The sequence below is a fragment of the Phyllobates terribilis genome, unplaced genomic scaffold (assembly GCF_046119375.1).
Source record: "Phyllobates terribilis strain yellow unplaced genomic scaffold, ASM4611937v1 Scaffold_2__4_contigs__length_985480577, whole genome shotgun sequence".
Lineage (NCBI taxonomy): Eukaryota > Metazoa > Chordata > Amphibia > Anura > Dendrobatidae > Phyllobates > Phyllobates terribilis.
This window is the reverse complement of record NW_027362762.1, coordinates 696,447,284-696,466,713: the sequence shown is the minus strand read 5'-3', so window position 1 is coordinate 696,466,713 and position 19,430 is coordinate 696,447,284. Positions and strand designations below refer to the sequence as shown.

Below are 19,430 nucleotides of genomic sequence, written 5' to 3'. Positions count from 1 at the left end.
ATGGAACAGCACGGCTCTGTCAGCTGTATAGAAGCTGTGGCTGGGTACTGTCCATCCCCCTCTGTTTCAATAACTAGTGGTGGATCTGCAGTAACACGATGTGTCCACTATACAATTGATGGAGCTGTACTGTTCTGCAACTGAGCACATCACCGCCCCCACCGGGAAAAATTGATCATTGGATATGCCAGGTGTTGGACCTCCAATGATCTGATACTGATGACCTGTTTTAAAGATAGGCCATCAATATAAAAGTACCGGACAACCCCTCTAGGTGTTTTTTATAACAATCAGATAAACTAAATTGGTAGTTTAGAGTTTCTTTGTTCATTCAGGTACTTTATGAAACATATATTTCCAAGAAATTCAGAGAGCAGATGTGTTGACCCTGATAACCTATAGAATCATTTGTAATAAAAAATAATGTTATGCCTGACAATTAAATTTTTAGTAAATATTTCTAGCTAGGCAAATAATACCTTAATGTAATACTAAGGAATGTATTGTGAATATGAAACTTGGCTTAAGGAACAATGTTATATTTTTGCGCCAAGAAAAAAGAAAAACACTCTCGATCTTCTGCCAGAGGCATGGGAAGAAACATGATTCAAGCCTTTCCGGAATTCAGTGTGAATGAAATTATTATAATATCTTTAAACTCAAAATTAAATAATAAAAAAAACGTATTAAGCAACATTTAATTGTAACTTATGCTTTAGAAATAAGTTTGGCTAGAGGCCTGTCTGATATTTAATGAAACACTTAAAGGGGTTTTCCCAGGAACAAAAGTTCATTTTAAAAATTGAATGTGACTGACCATGTACGGAACATACCACATCTCCTGGGCAGGGGAGAAAGCAAAAGACAATACATAAAACATTTCACTACCTGTTTTTAAACAATGTTTTACCTCACAAAATGAATCCTCTGCGCTCCCCTGCTGTAATGTCTGTATTGTCTTTTGCTTCCTCCCCTGCCCAGGAAATGTGGTATGTTCTGTACATGGTCAGTCACATCCAATTTTTAAAATGAACTTTCGTTCCTGGGGAAACCCCTTTAAGAAGTGTGTATTGTCTTGTTGATCATTATTTCATACCAATTGTTTCTGTAGTGAAAGAGGAAGCGCACTAACAATCAAGTTGTCAATAGTTGGATCTCTGCTTGGCTTCAACTTCGAATCTCCACCCAAAACATTTAGTAAATTAACAAATTCTATGCAACTAAAATAAAAAAGATGGATTGGGGTGATGCTGAGTTTGCATAAGGTATAGTGCCAAATAATTCTTCCAGATACAGTCCCATACAGTTTTATAAAGTAATTGGCAGGGAGGTTGTTCTAAACCTTTTAGAGAACAAACCACTGATCTTTTGTGGTTATAGGCTAGCATAAATCCTTCTTTCTGTTCATGTAATCCCAGACAGACTTGATTATGTTGAGATCAGGGCTCTTTGGGGGCCATATTATCACTTCCAGGGCTCCTTGGTCTTCTACACACTGAAGATAGTTCTAAATGACATTAGCTGTATGTTTGTGGTCATTGTCCTGCTTCAGAATAAAACTAATGAAATTACTCAACAATTGTGCTTTGAGAGCATTGTGAGAAAAGCACAATATATATGTTTTGTTATTGTTTTTGTTTTGGCTGCAATTTTTCCACAAAGACCACTTCTGACCAGACTTCTCCATATAGCAGATGGGTGTAGCTGGGTCCCACTGGTTGCTGCCAGTTCTGAAATGATGATACTGCTGGATATCTACCAATTTCGAAGGGAAGTAAGGATGATATGTCTGTCAATATGTCTGTCATCTGCTGCACTAATTTTTTTGGGCCGACCACTGCATCTGCTGTCCTTCGCTTTGCCATATTTTGGTGTCCTCAATGTTGAAAAATACAGACACTTATCCTTGGTGCAAAAGCATTAACAAGGCATCTGATTGACTTCAAATATATTCTGCAGCAGAACAACAACCTACCAATGGCATTAGGAACTATCTTCTACATAAGGACAAACAAATATTCCTGAAAGTAATTATATGGCTTCCAGGGAGCCTGATCTCAACATCATCAAGTTTGTCTGGGATGACATGAAGAGACAGAAGGTTTTTTTGCAAGTCTACATCCACAGAAGAGGAATAATCTTACTCCTGAGTTCCTTCAAAAACTGCATGCATGTATATGTAGAAGAATTGAAGGTTTAATGATGTTTTGAATACAAAGGGCGGTCACACCAAATATTGCTTTAATATAGATTTCTCTTTAGTTCATTCACTTTGCATTTTGTTAATTGATGAAAATAAACTATTAACAACTTCTATTTTTTAGACAGGTGTGGAATAAATAGCACAACAAAGTAACAATGAAAAATAGGACCTCATAAGTAATAAGGGGCATACCACTAAACATTAGGTAAGCAAGAGAAGGACCATAAGTGAATAAAGAATAAAGCGTAGTTAGAACACAATGTGATGACTAAAAAAGGTGAATACTTTATTTGAATATTTAAAAAGACACATATAGTATAAATTGCATATGTAAACAGACATAACATGGGCATATGAGGCAACAGAGGGTAGATAGAGACACAGTTGGTATCAAATTTACACTGGACCTATACTGGTCACATAGTTCAACCCATACAATGCATTGATCACAACAAAAGTGTGCAGGAAAAGTAATAGTAACAAATCATATGACCTGTATCAGGTCAAATATAGACAGTGTAAGGAAGCGTTATTCATCACGCTAGGGGACACTCGCTTCACGGGGTTAATTAAAGCACACCAGCCACGTTTTCTGATAACACGACATCCAGTAGTTTATTACACTTCATAACTGCACATAACATAGTCCATCTCAGTGGCTCACCGGCATGGTTATACACATAACATCCAGGAGACCTTTCCAATGGCAGACATGCCCGCTTGGCTTTAGATACAGACTTCATCAAGGTACAACATCAATGTCCATATAAAGAACCATTTTTACCTTTGCTGGGTCTTAGCTGCTTCTCTCAGCTCTGTTCTGCCACAGCTGTGGCTTTAAGGCTTCCCAGCCGTGGTCTCCAAGCCACGTGCCTTCCAGGGCTACTGCATCCCAAACACAGGGATTTAGCCTCTTGCCTCACCAGGCCTCACCAGGCCTCTCTCTTCCAGCCTCTCCAGGCTAATGGTGTCCCACACACAGGGATCAGGCCTCATGCCTTTCACACCTGTTTCAAAACTACCAGGGTTTATATATCAGTCTGTGCACATAGGACCTGTGATGATGTCACAGTCATGTGATCAGTCACCTGAGGGGAGGTACATGGTCAGCTAGAACACACACCCTGGACATTTTAGCAATGCAGCGAGGCGCTGCATTACATATCCCCCCCCTCTGTTCAAACTTGTGGGGTTGAACACATAATATACACAATCACATTATAACCCACGGTTCACACAGAGACCATATACTTGACAATTGCGCTGCTCAGCCCCTGGAACATTAGTCAATGACATTAGCCCATTCCTTAGGGACCTACCATCTGTCATTGTCACTGACTTTGCCAAGTCACATTTCTGGGTCGTAACCCTGTCAGACCTCACCCGCTCCCAGCGGTCAGTCGTAATCTTGTCAGACCTCCCCCGCTCCCAGCGATCAGTCGTCACCTTGTCAGACCTTCCCTGGTCCCAGCGGTCAATATAGCAGTGTGACTCACTTGCCCTTGTATCTAAGGTCTGGTTCGACTCCGTACTGTCCCGTACTCTATTGGGTCGCTTGTATGGGCCTCTCAAACCTGAGTTACTGGAGGTCTCACTACCTCTACACCCACTACCCTCAGGACATCTTGGAAGGTCTTTACCTTCTACTGTAGCCTTTCTATTATTTGAAGGGCCCTTTCTCTGTCTGGTCTCACAATTTCTAGACGGCTGCCATCTTCTGCTGCTCAGGCGATTCTGTCTTTCCTATCGCAGTCTGGCGAGATTCAACTGTTCTACCTCTCGCAGGTAAGTCACTCGGTACTCCATCAGCATGCGTATATATGCAAGACTTTCTTCCATTCCTACAGCGGAGAATGACACCATGGCATCTTCATCTGGTATCCAGTCCTGACGGTCACGTAGACTGCTTACTTTCATCACCCCAGACTTCTTTACCCTCATTTGCATGGTTCGGCCTTTCCTCCCAATGAGCTTTCTTACCAGAACATGAGGCACCCAGATGACGTCTTCACGCAGACTTTCAGCTTTTCTCATAAGCTCCAGTTGTCTAATGGCTTGTTCCGTCTTCAACCGGACAAACCGCTTTGTGCGAATACATCGCCAGTGCATGTCACTTAGGATAGCCACCCTCTTCACTGTGACTTCGGTTGTGGACAGGACCACCAGCCGTTTAGCTTCTGGTGTCGAGTACACCTTACAGGCTCCCACGGCCTTCTTAAACTCTTCATGCACTGACTCTCTGGTGCACTCTTCTCTCAAATCTTCGGGTACATCTACGAGGCACTTGTACCGAGACGTTTCTGTCTCACCAGAAGTTTCCAAGCAGTCATCCGGCTCAGGTTGCAGGGACAACTGACTCTCAGCTTCTTCATTCTGAATGCTTCTCCTGAGCCGACTCACAGCTACGACCTTAAGAATTCTCGTCTTGACCACTTCTATTTCTTACTTATCTTCATTTAACACTTTATCAGATCTCCTGAGGTCCACCTTCTCATGGTATAAAGGAGTAAGTGGCACTTGTTTGCCCTTTTCCTTCTCCAAGGAGGCCTCATTCACTGAGTGGTGCTTTGCCAGGCGACCTTTGAGCTTAACAACTTCTTCCTCTAGCTCAGCTACTCGCCTCTCAGCAGCCCATCTCTGAAGCTCTTCCTGCTTCAACTGCTCTTTTAACAGTAGAGTTCTCTCAGACCTCTCTGTCTCCAATGCGCCCACTCGGCTCTCAACAGCCAGTCTCTCAAGCTTCTCTTGCTTCAAATGGGCTTGTAATGTCTCCTTGAGCACCTTGATCTCGGTTCTTACATCCACCGAATCATCCGAGCTCTCATTATTCGAGTAGGTATTTGTTTCATACCTCCCATCTTCAGTGGCCAACTCCTGGCCCTGGTCTGTGGCTTCTCCGATAGATTCCTCCATTTTTTCCACTCAGCTTCCATCTTGCTGATTCTTTCCTTAAGGCACATCTCTGCCCTCTGGAGATCATCACAGAACATCTGCAGCTCCTTCACCTGAGCTTCCAGACCTATGGTCTTTCTGCGGAGATCATCATTTTCATTACGGGTGTCCTGCAGAGTGGTCTCAACCACTTGGCGCATGTGTTCTGCATCCGCCTTATCATCCTCTAGTTTTTCTTTAACCCTGAGGATATCCTCATAGTCTCTCTTAATTTGCTGCAGTTCCCCACTGTGTTCACTAGTGTTGAGCCACCCTCGTAGTGTTCGAGTTCGGTTCGGTTCGTCGAACACCCGTGTGTTCGCCGAACTGTTCGTCGAACTATTCGTCGAACACCTTCGAACACCGTTAAAACGAATGGCAGGCAAACAAAAACACATAGAAACACATAGAAAACACCTTCAAAGGTGTCCAAAAGTTGACAAACTGCTCAGAAGACACAACTAACACATGGAAAAGTGACAAGTACATATAGTCATGCGAAAAGAAAAGAGGTGGAGGAGTAAATGGAGGGGGAGACACAGATATAGGCATGTCATGCCCTTCTAAAATCCAAAAAGTGAGAAGCCGACACGTTCAGTCCGCTCCTGCCCGTGCCACCTCCGCGTCGCCGGGTTTGTGCCAGAGCCGCCGTGTACCCTGACGGCCAACCCCCGTCTCCCAATACTGGTGCCTGTCCGCTGGTGGGTCGAGCGAGCCCCCCTGTGGTGGAGGCAGCTCTAAGCTTTTTAATTTAAATTGTCTCTCTAATTTGAATGAATACACTTTAAATCCATTTACAAGGATCTATTGGAGGGCAAGTCTCATGCCAGCAGCCGCGTAATTCCAGCTTCAGTAGCGTCCACTAAAGCTGCTGCAGTTAAAAAGCTTTTATAAGGATCGAGCTCGGCTGTCCACCGCAAGGCATCCTACTGCCAGTCCCAGCCCCTATGCCTTGGGGTGCCTCCTGATGCTCTTCACTGAGTATCCCGTGGTCCCGAAGCATTTCCTTTGAAAAAATTAAGTGTCCAAACTACAGGTGGTGTAGCTTGCTTAACAGCTGGGATAATCATCTGACTAGCAGACACTGCTACTAGGCACAAAGTATTTCCTGGGCTAGATGCAGTTAAAAATTTGTAATTAGATACTCTCGTTGGATGCTGAGAAAGCATTCCATAGAGTCTCCTGGCACGCCATATATGATTCTCTTAAAAAGCTTGGGGTAGGGGTCTAGGGGACCCTTTTATAGCCAAAATCACGGCCCTGTATCGCAATACGTCACATAGGCTGAAGATAAATGGAACTGTAGCACCCTGAGGGCTCGGTTGCTACAGAGGTATTGCACCTCACCCAGAGGTGTGATATCTCACTCTCAGGTAAGGATGTAGTGTGGATCAGGACCCGACACCTGCATGCATTACACCACATTGCCGTGGGGCAGGGCGACCAATATGCCCCTGAGATGGGCACGACAGTCCCTGTCCCTGGCTGGAGTGGGGCGAGGGAACACTGAGGAAGGGGAACCCTGTAGTGCAGGAGCAGGGAGGAAGCAGTTCCTGGGTGCATTGAGAAGGGAGTATAAAAGATGGGCACCATCTTAGTTCAGTGCAGAGAAGTCTGAGCAGAAGTGGCAGGGAGCAGGGGCTCTGCATGAGCTCTGCTCCGGAGGCGGGCCTAGTAACAGAGGCCCAGGCCTGGAAGAGGGAGAAGGAAGGAAGAGGAGCGGAGAAGGCTCCAGGAACGAGGAACGAAGGGATCCCAGGGGTGCGGACGGGCGAGTCGCCACCGCACGCCCGAATCCACCTGCGTGGAGGGGTCAGGCCAAAGGGGGAGACCGGTCCCCGAAACTACTGGAGGCAGGAAACGACCCTCAGCTAGAAACAGGAGGCTGTGACATTTTATGTGGCTCAGCCCCTCGCTACACCCGCTAGGAAGGCACCACATAGGGTCAGGGAAACTGGCGCCAAGTTTACCAAGAGGAGGCCCGAGGCAGCCGGACAGAAGGGTTGGTAAGAAAGGCCAGACAAAGGACACACAAAGGGGGTCCTGTGAAGCACTCCAAAGTTATCTGGGAGTTGTCTGAGCCCCTCACCTGGTGAGCACAGTACGACGTGGGCAGCCGTTACCTGCAGACGTGGTCTGGATAATAAGAACTGTGAGTAAAGGCCCTGGACTGCATCACTGACTCCGTGTCGTTACTGCTGCTGCCCTGCACCATCACCCCCATCCTCCGCATACACTGCCCTGAGGCTATACTCCTCCCGTGGGGAGTTATGCTACGCTCTGCTGCACCCACAACACCAGCCTCAGCGGTCTGCCCTGGAGCGGCGGTTCACTCTGACCGCAATCCACGGGTGGCGTAGTCGGACATTTAAACATCAAAACCACATAAATAGTTCCGCCACTGGTTTGACCGCCCTGAGCCACGGAACCGGGTCGCCGCCACGGAGACTACAACCACCAGCATCCACCAAAAAGGGTCCGGCTCCGGGTGTCCCAAGGCCCAGGGGGCGCGTCAGAACATTTTCATCACCTTTCACAATCACCAATGGGACAAGGCAGGGATGTTCTCTGTCCCCTCTCTTATACATCCTAGTGACGGAGCACCTGCTCTCATCAATTCGCCATAACCCCAATATTAGGTGGATTGAGGTGGGAGGCACCGAGTACAAGTGCTCTCTATTTGCTGATGATGTCCTAGTATATATCACTCAATCACATATATCCATCCATGCTGTTATAGCTGAAATAGATCACTTTGTTACATGGTCAAATTTTAAAATCAATGCAGCGAAGTCTGAGGACCTCGATGTCTCCCTCCCCAAATCCATATAGGATTCCATCCAGTCCAACTTTCCCTTTGCCTGGCCCTCACAGGGTATCAAATACTTAGGAATTCCTATTCATAGAGACCTCTCCCATCTATGTTATCTTAATTTTGGGCCCTTTATTGAACAACTCCATACAGACCACGGTTGGCAAGTTAGAACTGTAAGATTCACTATGTGAACCACTGGTGTTTTGTGGAAAAGCACATGTACACTGTGTTCCAAATTATTATGCAAAAAGTGTTTAGGAGTGATAAGGGAAGAATTTGTTTGTTTGTCAGTTAAACTCATTGATGGTGATGTGTGTCAGGGCTCTTTATATCACTGTAAGCAATTGCAGACACCTGTGCTAATTAGTTTGGCAGGTGTGTCCAATGAAAGGCAAGACTACGTAAGAAGGCTGTCTCACATTATTAAGCAGCCTACATTTTCTGCCAAAATGGGAAAGAAAAAGGATTTGTCAGCTGCTGAGAAGCAACAAATTGTGGAGTGTTTAGGTCAAGGCATGACTACAATCAACATTGTGCGATGATCAGGATGAAGTGTCTTGGCAATCAAGAAGTATGTAGCTGATTCACAGTACACACGTGTGCGTGCTGATAAGGGCAAATTGAGGACTCTTTCCTACAGGCAATTACGTCAGGTTGAAAGAGCAGCGGCAAAAAAGCCTTGTCATAGCAGCAGACAAGTTTTTGAAGCTGCTGGTGCCTCCAACGTCCCCCGAACAACAAGATGCAGGGTCCTTCAGAGGTTTGCAGCTGTGCATACGCCATCCTGTCGACCTCCTCTATCCACTTCACACAAGCAGAAACGGCTCCAGTGGGCCAAACATTACATGAAGACTGATTTCAAAACTGTTTTGTTCACGGATGAGTGCCGTGCAGCGCTCGATGGTCCAGATGGATGGAGTGGAGGATGGCTGGTTGATGGACACCCCACGCAAACACGGCTACAGCGCCAACAAGGAGGAGGTGGAATAATGTTTTGGGCTGGAATCATGGGGAGAGAGATTGTCGGCCCCTTTAGGATCCCTGAAGGCGCTAAAGATGAACTCCATAATGTATGTGGATTTTCTCAAACAGCACTTCCTGCCATGGTTCAAGAAGAAGAACCGTGTATTTCACAGCAAGATCATTTTTTTGCATGATAATGCACCATCTCATGCTGCACATAAAACATCTGCATCTCTGGCTGATATGGGCATAAAAGGGGACAAACTTATGGTGTGACCCCCATGCTCCCCTGACCTCTACCCCATTCAGAACCTTTGGAGCATCATTAAAAGGAGTGTCTATGATGGCGGGAGGCAGTTCACATCTAAGCAACAGCTCTGGGAGGGTATTCTGTCCTCATGCAAAACAATTGAAGCAGAAACCATCCAAAACCTGACAAATTCAATGGACGAGAGAGTTCAGAAGCTCCTTTCGAACAAGGGGTCCTATGTGAAAATGTAACATCACCTAGAATAAAGTTTTGAGTTGAAAACTGTTTGATTTCAGTTTCTAACAACCTGCTAATGCTTATAATTTCAAAAATGACCATTTTTTTGGTCTTTATTAAAATGAAAAGGTTGATCGAAAAGTTTGGGGGATCTAAGAGTGTGGCAACCCAGTAGTCATGATTACTTCGAATTCTGACAATATGAGGGTCATGCTGCAGGTAGTGCAGCAAGAAGGCACTTATGTGTCTTGCGCATCTCGGAGCCCCAAAATTATTTTCCGGGCTAGATGCAGCTAAAAATTATTATTAATTTTAAATCTGGTGAAGCTTTAGTATAGATGGCCTAATAGGATCAGTGCTGCACACTGCTACAAAGCCCAAATTATTTTCCAGTCAAGATACAGATAAACATGATTAGTAATTTTAAATCTGGTGGAGCTTATTATAGATGGCCTAATAGAATCAGTGCTGCACACTGCTACAAAGCCCAAATTATTTTCCAGCCAAGATACAGATAAACATGATTAGTAATTTGAAAGCTTAAAACGGTTGGTAGGGTGATTTTAACCAATCATCAAGCTTTTACTCTCCCCAGGATGACACAGGGGTAGAAAAGTCATTTCGGATCCATGATTTGTTCATCTTTATGAACATGAGTCTGTCTACATTATCAGTGGAGAGCCGCGTGCGCTTATCTGTCAGCACACCACCAGCAGCGCTGAACACACGTTCAGACAGAACGTTGGCTGCGGGGCTTGACAAGATCTCCAAGGCGTAAGTGGCTAGCTCCGGCCATTTATCCAGATTGGAAGCCCAAAAAGAGCAAGGGTCCAGTGACACAGTCATGGCTTCAATGTTTACTTGGAGATACTCCTGTACCAACGTCTCTAGGCGTTGACTATGTGTCAGACTTCTTGTCTCCTGTGGCCTTGCAAAGGATGGGCTAAAAAAGTGGTGAAATGATTCCGCAAAATTGATGTTACCAGCAGATACTGTGGTTCTGTTACGGTTTGAGTGGTGAACACTTGACGGTCCCACGGTTGGCAAGTTGGAACTGTGAGATTCACTACGTGCACCACTGGTGTTTTGTGGAAAAGCACATGTAAGATTCTGCAACAGTCTCTGCTGATACTCCTGCATGCGTGCATCCCTTTCTATGGCAGGAATAATTTCGGCAAATTTACTTTTGTACCGGGGATCTAACAGTGTGGCAACCCAGTAGTCAGGATTATTTCTAATTCTCACAATTCGAGGGTCATGTTGCAGGTAGTGCAGCAAGAAGGCACTCATGTGTGTTGCGCATCCAGGAGCACCAAGTCCCTGTTGTGTTGGTGGCGAGGTAACAATCATGCTTCCTTCCTCTGTCCTCTCCCCCCAACCTCGCACAACAGAAATGTGATCAAGGTCTCCCTCATCTGATGAGTCTTCCATCAGTTCGTCCTCCACTTCTTCCTGGGCTCCTGCACCTTCCTCACTAGTTTGGCTGCTACCATGCGCCCTGGTAAAACCATCTCCCCCACCCTCACATGCCTGCCGCCTTGGTGCTGCCAACCGTCTGGACCTTGCAGATGTTAGCGCTTCCGCATACAACTCCTCCTCCTCTACTTCCTCCACCTCCTCTTGTGCCATCACCTGACTCCGAATTCTGTTTAACATGTGCTCCAGCATGTAAATCACCGGAATAGTCATGCTGATAATGGCATCGTCAGCACTAAACATCTTCGTCGCCATTTCAAAACTGTGCAGAAGGGTGCATAGGTCTCTGATCTGAGACCACTCCTCCAGCGTGATTTGCCCCACCTCTGGATCTCGTTGGCCCAGGCTATACGTCAGAACGTATTGCACCAGGGCTTGTCGGTGCTGCCACAGTCGCTGCAACATGTGCAGAGTTGAATTCCACTGGGTAGGCACATCGCATTTTAGCCGGTGAAGTGGCAGGCCCAACGACTTCTGTAGAGATGTAAGTCGCTGAGCTGCGAGATGCGAACGGCGGAAGTGAGCACACAGCGACCGTGCCCTCTGCAGAAGGCCATCTAGTCTGGGATAGTGGGCTAAAAATTGCTGGACTACCAGGTTCAACACGTGAGCCATACAAGGCACGTGTGTGACATTGCCCCGGCGAAGGGCCGCACCCAGGTTTGCAGCATTGTCGCACACGGCCTTCCCTGGTTTCAGGTCCAGTGGAGACAACCATTCATGAAATTGGTTCTCCAGAGCTGACCACAACTCCTCAGCTGTGTGACTCACATTTCCCAGACATTTCAAAGTAAAAACCGCCTGATGACATTGAGCCCTACTGCCAGCATAGTAAGGAGGTGTGCAGGATCCCTTATGCGCAGTTAGAAAGCTTGTGGCATGACCAGACAGGCTTTGGGTGCAGGTGGAAGACCGAGAGGAGGTTGAGGAGGCAGAAGCAGTGGAGGAACTTTAACATAAAGAGGATTGACGCACAACTCGTGGGGACGGCAAGACTTGGACAGCAGCCCCTTGTCCTGCTGTCACCATAGTTACCCAGTGCCCAGTCAGCGACATGTAACGCCCCTGTCCATGCCTACTCGTCCAAGTGTCTGTGGTGAAATGCACCCTGTCACACACAGAGTTTCTCAAAGAAGCGGTGATGTTGTGTGCGACATGCTGCTGGAGCGCAGGCACACCTTTCTTTGAGAAGTAGTGCCGACTGGGCATCTGGTACTGGGGCACTGCGACGGACATAAGGTCTCGAAAATCCTCTGTGTCCACCAGGCGGAAAGGCAGCATTTCTGTAGCCAAGAGCTTGCAGATGGTGAAATTCAACCTCTTAGCTTTCTCATGGCTAGGAGGAAATGGTCTTTTACTTGTCCACATCTGAGGGACCGAGGGCTGGCTATTGTGCTTAGACGGGGTTGATAAGGGTGTCCCCGGCAAACTGCCGGTCTGTGAGGAAGATGCAGGCGGACATGTTAGGTTGCCTTGATCCAAAGGTGGTGCTATCGATGTCGGACAGCGCTCAACACAAGCTGGTGTTACCACCTCCAAAGAAAATGATGACCTGCCAATCACGCTGGCTGTTGCGGGTAAAGAGGTGGCAGGTCTGCGCCCCAAAACAGGTGTGACTGCTGTCCCCCCAGTCACAGAGGATGAAGAGGCCGCGGATGCACAAGATATGGCAGACGGTGATTGGCCCGGCCGGCTAGGCCGCATTGTAGCACACTGAGCTTCCCACTGCAACTTATGCTTCATGTCCATGTGCCGGTTCATGCATGAAGTACTCAAACTATGTATTTTTTGGCCTCTACTTAGCTTTTGCTGACAAATGTTACAGATAACACGAGTTGGGTCATCTTTATCGATCTGAAAAAATGCCCAGGCTATGCAAGGCTTAGCACCCATGCGACCTGAAGAGCCACCACGACTTGTGGTGAGAGGCAGAGTTGTGTTTGAGGATGCAGTTGTTGACGTGCTTCCAGTACTACGTTTCTGTCCAGGAAGGCGCAACCTGACCTCGTCGTCACTAGCATCTTCCTCCACCTCCTCTGCTGACCTCATCTCTTGGCTGACTGTGGGTTGACAGTAAGTGGGATCTCCAACCTCATCATCATCACCCTGTGCGTTATCACACCCGTCGTCCTCAGAGCCAACCTGTTCCTGCCCTGACAAAAAAACTAAAGTTGTCGCTCCAATCAGGTATTTGAGTCTTATCATCGTCTTCCTCATTGTCTCCACCAACAGGAGTTACAGTTTGGTAATGAGGGTCTACATTATGGTCAGAACCTTCTGCGTCTGGTCCTGGATCCGACTCATAAAGATTCTGGGCATCAGTGCAGATCATTTCCTCGTCTGGATTCACAGAAGCGCTGGAGTCGACCTCTGATTCCCAGGCTATAGTATGAGTAAACAGCTCTGCAGACTCAACCATCTGTTCTACCTCATACTCAGACGGGCAGCTGGAGATTTGGGAGCTGTGAGGAAGCAAGTGCGATTGGGGTGACACCTTTGAGGACTGGAGTATTTGTGATGTTGAAGTTGATGTGGAGGAGAGCCCACTTAAAGGAGCACTTGATATCCATTGAAGCACCTGCTGTTTTTGTGCCTCATCTGGAATTTGTAGCGATTGGCATGGCCGTAAGAAAGGGATCTTATCACATTGTCCGCTAAAAGAAGTAGACATTTTAGTTTGGCTGGAAGATGGTCTTTCTTCTGCAGATGTTACTGTTGCTTTAACACCTACCCCACGGACACAACCTTTTTTTCCCCTTCCCAACACGCCTATTCCCCTTTCCACCAGCAGCAGGATTTTTTCCACTCATTTTGGTGGTTAACTAATTCACAACTCTGGAGTTGTTTGCACAAAAAAACAATGGATGGGAACCGAGCAGAGCTGAGTGGCCAAACTGTGGTATTAGGCCAAAACTATTGGCTGGGTTAGATGCAGAAAAAAATTATATTCAATTTGCAACCTGATGGAGGTCAATATAGATGGACTAATAGAATAAGTCCCACACACAGCTAGAAGCCCAAATATTTTTTCAGAGGTAGATGCAGAAAAAATTTTTATTCAGTTTGCAACCTGATGGAGGTCTGTATAGATGGATTAATAGAACAAGTCCCACACACAGCTACAAGCCCAATATTTTTTCAGAGGTAGATGCAGGAAAAAAATATATTCAGTTTGCAAAATGATGGAGGTCAGTATAAATGGACTAATAGAGAAAGTCCCACACACTGCTAGAAGGCCAAATATTTTTTCAGAGCTAGATGCAGACAAAAAATTATTTTGAATTTGCAACCTGATGGAGGTCAGTATAGGTGGACTAATAGAACAAGTTCCACACACTGCTAGAAGGCCAAATATTTTTTCAGAGCTAGATGCAGAAAAAAATTATATTCAGTTTGCAACCTGATGGAGGTCTGTATAGATGGATTAATAGAACAAGTCCCACACACAGCTAGAAGCCCAAATATTTTTTCAGAGGTAGTTGCAGATAAAAATTATTTTTAATTTGCAACCTGATGGAGGTCAGTATAGATGGACTAATAGAGAAAGTCCCACACACTGCTAGAAGGCCAAATATTTTTTCAGAGCTAGATGCAGATAAAAATTATTTTTAATTTGCAACCTGATGGAGGTCAGTATAGATGGACTAATAGAACAAGTCCCACACACAGCTAGAAGCCCAAATATTTTTTCAGAGGTACTGTAGATGCAGCTAAAAATTATTTTTAATTTGCAACCTGATGGAGGTCAGTATAGATGGACTAATACAACAAGTCCCACACACAGCTAGAAGCCCAATATTTTTTCAGAGGTAGATGCAGAAAAAAATATATTCAGTTTGCAACCTGATGGAGGTCAGTATAGATGGAGTAATAGAACAAGTCCCACACACAGCTAGAAGCCCAAATATTTTTTCAGAGGTAGATGCAGATAAAAATTATTTTTAATTTGCAACCTGATGGAGGTCAGTATAGATGGACTAATAGAGAAAGTCCCACACACTGCTAGAAGGCCAAATATTTTTTCAGAGCTAGATGCAGATAAAAATTATATTCAATTTGCAACCTGATGGAGGTCAGTATAGATGGACTAATAGAGAAAGTCCCACACACTGCTAGAAGGCCAAATATTTTTTCAGAGCTAGATGCAGATAAAAATTATATTCAATTTGCAACCTGATGGAGGTCAGTATAGATGGACTAATAGAACAAGTCCCACACACAGCTAGAAGCCCAAATATTTTTTCAGAGGTACTGTAGATGCAGATAAAAATTATTTTTAATTTGCAACCTGATGGAGGTCAGTATAGATGGACTAATAGAGAAAGTCCCACACACTGCTAGAAGGCCAAATATTTTTTCAGAGCTAGATGCAGATAAAAATTATATTCAATTTGCAACCTGATGGAGGTCAGTATAGATGGACTAATAGAACAAGTCCCACACACAGCTAGAAGCCCAAATATTTTTTCAGAGGTACTGTAGATGCAGATAAAAATTATTTTTAATTTGCAACCTGATGGAGGTCAGTATAGATTTACTAATACAACAAGTCCCACACACAGCTAGAAGCCCAATATTTTTTCAGAGTTAGATGCAGAAAAAAATATATTCAGTTTGCAACCTGATGGAGGTCAGTATAGATGGAGTAATAGAACAAGTCCCACACACAGCTAGAAGCCCAAATATTTTTCCAGAGGTAGATGCAGATAAAAATTATTTTTAATTTGCAACCTGATGGAGGTCAGTATAGATGGACTAATAGAGAAAGTCCCACACACTGCTAGAAGGCCAAATATTTTTTCAGAGCTAGATGCAGATAAAAATTATATTCAATTTGCAACCTGATGGAGGTCAGTATAGATGGACTAATAGAGAAAGTCCCACACACTGCTAGAAGGCCAAATATTTTTTCAGAGCTAGATGCAGATAAAAATTATATTCAATTTGCAACCTGATGGAGGTCAGTATAGATGGACTAATAGAACAAGTCCCACACACAGCTAGACGCCCAAATATTTTTTCAGAGGTACTGTAGATGCAGATAAAAATTATTTTTAATTTGCAACCTCATGGAGGTCAGTATAGATGGACTAATAGAGAAAGTCCCACAAACTGCTAGAAGGCCAAATATTTTTTCAGAGCTAGATGCAGAAAAAATTTGTATTCAGTTTGCAACCTGATGGAGGTCAGTATAGATGGACTAATAGAGAAAGTCCCACACACTGCTAGAAGGCCACATATTTTTTCAGAGGTAGATGCAGAAAAAAATATATTCAGTTTGCAACCTGATGGAGGTCTGTATAGATGGATTAATAGAACAAGTCCCACACACAGCTAGAAGCCCAATATTTTTTCAGAGGTAGATGCAGAAAAAAATATATTCAGTTTGCAACCTGATGGAGGTCAGTATAGATGGACTAATACAACAAGTCCCACACACAGCTAGAAGCCCAATATTTTTTCAGAGGTAGATGCAGAAAAAAATATATTCAGTTTGCAACCTGATGGAGGTCTGTATAGATGGATTAATAGAACAAGTCCCACACACAGCTAGAAGCCCAATATTTTTTCAGAGGTAGATGCAGAAAAAAATATATTCAGTTTGCAACCTGATGGAGGTCAGTATAGATGGACTAATACAACAAGTCCCACACACAGCTAGAAGCCCAATATTTTTTCAGAGGTAGATGCAGAAAAAAATATATTCAGTTTGCAACCTGATGGAGGTCTGTATAGATGGATTAATAGAACAAGTCCCACACACAGCTAGAAGCCCAATATTTTTTCAGAGGTAGATGCAGAAAAAAATATATTCAGTTTGCAACCTGATGGAGGTCAGTATAGATGGACTAATACAACAAGTCCCACACACAGCTAGAAGCCCAATATTTTTTCAGAGCTAGATGCAGAAAAAAATTATATTCAATTTGCAACCTGATGGAGGTCAGTATAGATGGACTAATAGAATGATGCTATGCCCAAAAGATTTTACTTCACTAGGTGCAGTAAAAAAATTGGTATTCTATACACAGGTGGTATATCTTGCAACACAGATAGGCTACTCCACTGACTAACACACTCTGCAATAGGCCAAAAATGATTAGCTTTGCTAGATTCAGCCAAATGCTGTGAAAAAAACTTGCACAGCACTGGCAGAGACCTGCCTGGCAAAAACTGATAGGAACTGATGTAACCTAGTCCTGAAAAGGACTCCAATTACAATTAGTCTTTACTCCCACAATCTATCTATTTAAGAGCACAGACCTGCCTGATAAAAGTCGTAGGAAATGCTGTAACCTAGTCCTTAAAAGGACTGCAATCACAACTATTCCCTACTCCCAAGCTATCTGTAGATTTGTACGAAAATTGGCTTGAAATTAACAAGGTATAGCGCACACAGCAACAGCGGTGCCGTCTAACACGCAGCTGCAGCAGTGAGAAAATGGTGGCGACGGGGAAAATGGCTTGGTCTTATAGGGCAAGGACATGTGACATACACTGCCAATGACACATGCCCTTGCTTGTGTGAAAAAAAGCACTTCGCTCCGTGTGTGCGCTGCTGATAGGCTGACAGATTGCACCTCCCCACTGTAAATGCGGGAAAGAGAAAAAAAAAATGGAGATCTTCATTGATCCTGCAGAGATCCATCCCCTGCCCCTCCCCCCACCCCGCTGTACACTCAAACTGCGTATTAACATTAATTTTCATCATTACTGAGAAAAAATCCAGTTATGATTTTGGTGCACGAACAGTTATCGAACATAACCTCGAACAGCCGAATTTTTCTCAAATTGTTCGTGTTCGCCGAACGGCTCGAACACCGCCCAAAACAGCTCGAATTTGAGATTGACGAACAGTTCGAGTAGAACAACGCTCATCTCTAGTGTTCACTACATTCCTTCTTGGATTCACACAGCTCCCGGTTGAACTGTTCGCGCAGTCGTTCTAGGTTTTATTCACGCCCAGAAACTTCATCCTGCAGCGCCTCCTTCTCAAGTTTCAACTGCAAAACCTCCTCCTTGGTTTTGCGGCGGTCCCCCTTAATTCCCTGGAACATTTCCTTCCATTGGTTAACTTCCTCATTGCTTTCCTCCAGTTCTTGCTGTAAGTTCCTCACAACCTGGTATATTTTCTGCCGTTCAGACTCCAGGTTTTCCCATAGTTGCTGCACGTCACTCTGACACTGCTGCCTGGTAGGCTCCAGCTCTTAGTCATGACTGGCCGCCTCCTCTTTCATGGCTATCAGATCCTGATCCTTCTGTCTCAGTGCTGTATCAGAGGTTGCTACTGGCAACATCACCTCCTCTTCTGCCTCTAAAGGAGGATCCACATTTGAAAAAAAGGCACACAGTACTACATTTTCTTTATTTTCACTTGCAGCAAAGACTATAGGAGCAACCTTTTTGTGGCCCTTGCGCCGTCTATGACGAGAGGGGGACGTTCTCTCCTCATTTAGCTCCTCCTGACTGAACTCTCCTCCTACTTTCAAAGTGTCACCGTCAGCTACGGGGTCTGTGTTACTCCCCATGGCGTCGTGGACCAATAAGTCACCTCCCACTTTGACGTCAACCCCTTCTACTGGAGTTACCCCGTTATCAACGGTCAAATTGTCATTTTTAGGCGGTACCAACCCACAACCAGTAACAAATTTTGGTTTTCTATACTCCACGCTCTTTTGGAAATCCGCCCCCTTTTGAGACTTTGCCCCCTTTTGGACACCCACACCTGTAGGAGAATTTTTATGGAAAAAATCAACAATAATCTTAGGACTCAGTTCACAACATCTATTACCACCTCCCTGGGCACTCTGGGACATACTGTTGCCCCCAGAGAGTCCACAGAATGGTCCACTGCCGCCATTCTATAATGTGCCCACAGCTCCTGCGGTTCCTCCACCATGTCCTGTAGACGTTTCTCACATTCCTGCTGCGGTTTTAACCGGCACTTTAACTGCTCAAAAGCTTCATTTTCTTTTGCTGCTCCGTTCACAGCCATCGCGGTACACTATTCACACACACTGCTCTCCCCGGAAAATTTTCGTGGCCCCGCCGAGCCACAGAAAACCAGGTTTGAGTGCGACGACAATTTTCGTAACCCCTGCCGAGTCACAGCAAGATGCTTTAATCTTTGTGACCCCGCCGAGTCACAGCAAGATGCTTTAATCTTTGTGACCCCGCCGAGTCACAGCAAGATGCTTGTATCCACACTCGTCGTCCTGTGCCGTTACCCCTAGCAACCGGGCTGCAGTTGCCCCTAGCAACCGGGCTGCAGTTGCTCCTAGTAACCAGGCTGCAGTTGCCCCTAGCAACTGGGCTGCAGTTGGCCGCATTCTCGAACCACATGTAAGGTAGCTCTATTCATCAAGCTAGGGGACACTCGCTTCACGGGGTTAATTAAAGCACACAGCCACGTTTTCTGAAAACACGACATCCAACAGTTTATTACACTTCATAACTGCACATAACATAGTCCATCGCAGTGGCTCACCGGCATGGTTATACACATAACATCCAGGAGACCTTTCCAATGGCAGACATGCCCGCTTGGTTTTAGA

At 45.1% G+C, this 19,430-nt stretch overlaps 1 long non-coding RNA gene across 1 annotated transcript in view; it reads right to left on the bottom strand.

Moving 5' to 3' along the window:
- Positions 1-19,430, bottom strand: part of LOC141252941 (uncharacterized) — a 47,792-nt gene that overhangs the window by 2,750 nt on the left and 25,612 nt on the right. The gene's annotated exons all lie outside the window — the stretch shown is intronic.